Source organism: Anopheles aquasalis, chromosome 2, assembly GCF_943734665.1.
Source record: "Anopheles aquasalis chromosome 2, idAnoAquaMG_Q_19, whole genome shotgun sequence".
Lineage (NCBI taxonomy): Eukaryota > Metazoa > Arthropoda > Insecta > Diptera > Culicidae > Anopheles > Anopheles aquasalis.
In genome coordinates, this window is record NC_064877.1 from 27,330,001 (window position 1) to 27,332,500 (window position 2,500).

A 2,500-nucleotide genomic window follows, 5' to 3' on the forward strand; every position below is an offset into this window, starting at 1 on the left:
TTCGGTGTGTGTCACATTCCAATTCCCAACAGTTATTAGGCGTAAAATGTAAATTTGAAACAAATGCTTGCTGGTCCATTAAACACACCCAGCCACCGTGATTGAAGCAAAGCGTCGATAAAAGCACACGCAGCGCTCGAATCACGTGACGGAATCATCCGAGAATGATCCATGATTTTTTGTGTCGAAATAATATCAAGAGACGCATGAAACGGCGGCACCAAACTGCTGTTTCGAGGTTGAACATGGGTTCCACCAAACCGGTCTCATCTCGTTAACCTCCCAAGGACACGCCACTGTATCCGTGAAGTCACACACAAGCACCATGCACCATATGCCGTGTTTTCATTTCGCTCACAATACAAACCAAAAATTTGCTAATAATTTCCCCCGAGGGAAGCAGCGCTTTTGGTGGTCTGTTCTGTGTTTCGGTTCCGTTCCGTGCCTCGAGATAGGCGAAAAATCCGAATCCGCAAACCCCGACTGGATTCATGTTTTTAAGGGGGTGACAGTGAAGTGAGGGGTGGTTTTTTTGGGGGCTGGATACTGGGGGAGATAGAAGAAAAACCCCGGAGCCGGAACATTAACAACGGCCAGAGACTGTCGGCTCTCTGTACAATGGATTTCGGCCAATATGAAGATGATGATGGAGCAAGTTCTTTTTGGGGGTCCCTTCCCTTGGGCGTCGGGCTTCCCAGAATTCTCCCCTCCACCCACATAACCGACGGTATGTCTGATGGACAGCGGACGTTCTGTTCTTTTGGGCTCGCTCGCCAACCCACTCTTCGGAACCAGCTAAAAAAAGGACACCAGGCCGGGTGCACGGCCGAGAATGGATTCTCACACTTCGCTCCGAACGACCGGTGGGAAGGGAGCCTAGAACCCGGGGGTGCCGACACACCGGCCGTCTAACAAACACATTACATATTTGCATATGAAGCTCTCCCTCGGGGGATGGGGGTTGAGCCTCGGTCCCGGTCTCGGTCTCGGTCTAAGCTCTCGGTCATGTCGAACCAATGTCGGATCGAACCTTATTACGCACTTTCTACGAGGTGCTTTTTCGTGGTTTTGCTAAAGAGGGTCAGTGGAAGGTCCCTCTCGGGGAACCGGACCGTTCCGGCTGGCCGAAAGAAGCCAAAGAAGAAGAAGACCACACCGCACACCAGCCGGTACAGCCCGGGATGCCTCATCGGAACCCATCGCCCCGGAACCCATATTTGAACAACATCAACACAACCGTATGGTGGCTGTTCCTTTTGTTCGCTGAGGGTGTTCTACATTGCTCTCCCTTCCTTTTTTTGTACTGGTGAGAGATAGAAAAAGAGAGAAAGAGAGAGAGAGAGGCTTCTGTACCTTATGCTGGAGGGAAGGGGGATGCGCATACAAAGAAAAGCATGCCGGGATGGTCCCGGTTATTGGTGGATCATAAATCAAAAGGATCCATATGAGGAGAAACTATGCAGAATCGAAATCGGAAGGCGTTCAGTTTTTTTTTTTGGCACTCGCTACGCAACGAGGGTAGACAATAAATTAGAACAAAAGGACGAGCGGCAAAATGACCATTGGCCTGGCGGCGTTGTTCAGAATGTGATCTCGATTTCTCACAGTTTTTAGTGGGAACATTTTCTTTCACTCGAACGGATGGATACACAATATTTCGCCGAAAGACGAACGCACACAATGAAATGCGATCCGCTAGCATGACGTTGACGATGGCATTAAATATGTATGCTTTCGGCAACAGAGGCGGCCACCGGGCCGAAAGTCACCGCTTCCATTAGAGAAACGGTCCATCCTGGGCTAGCTATTCTAGAAGCCGGCCGGAAAAATGTATGTGCCGGCCGGTAACGGTGGGAATTTGTTTAGGATTCAGCGTTTGATTGAGTCCCCCCCCACCCTTCCCAGCGCTTTCCATCCACCAAGCTCGTTGGTTTTTCGGGGCCGAGATTTCCACCGCAAAATCGTCAGCTCAGTCACGGGGATGCCAGGGTGATGCGCCAATGGCGTGAAATATTGGCGTAGCTCATCAATTTTCGCCCCAAATATTCCATACTCTTTATCGAAGACGACGAAGGGGACGACGATGACGGGCCACTCCAGACACCGGCGGTGACGATGGCACCAGCTATGGATTACTGTCGCAGAACCACCAGCCACGATGGTGTGGTCTGTCAACAACGGTCTTACTGCTGCTGCTGCTGCTGCTGCTGGTGTAGACCAGCCGGGGGTGGTGGTGGTGGTGGAGGGTTTTGCTGGTAAGATTGCGAACGGCACATCATGCACATCAGATGCACAATGACGACCAACCGGACCGAACCAACAGACCCCGGGTACAGCACATCAAACAAAATGCACAGCGTTCCGGGTCGGCCTGGGGCCAGGAACACAACCCCACAAAAACATCCCCCCCCCCCTCCCGGGCTGGTTGATGTAACAGCCGGATCGTTCTTTAGATTAATTTGTTTGAAGTGCCCCTTAACGAGACGGACGGGCTGCCAGG

At 51.6% G+C, this 2,500-nt stretch overlaps 1 protein-coding gene across 5 annotated transcripts in view; it reads right to left on the minus strand.

Annotated features, from left to right (window-relative positions):
• LOC126570566 (hemicentin-2) overlaps positions 1 to 2,500 on the minus strand; it is a 125,519-nt gene that overhangs the window by 1,922 nt on the left and 121,097 nt on the right. The gene's annotated exons all lie outside the window — the stretch shown is intronic.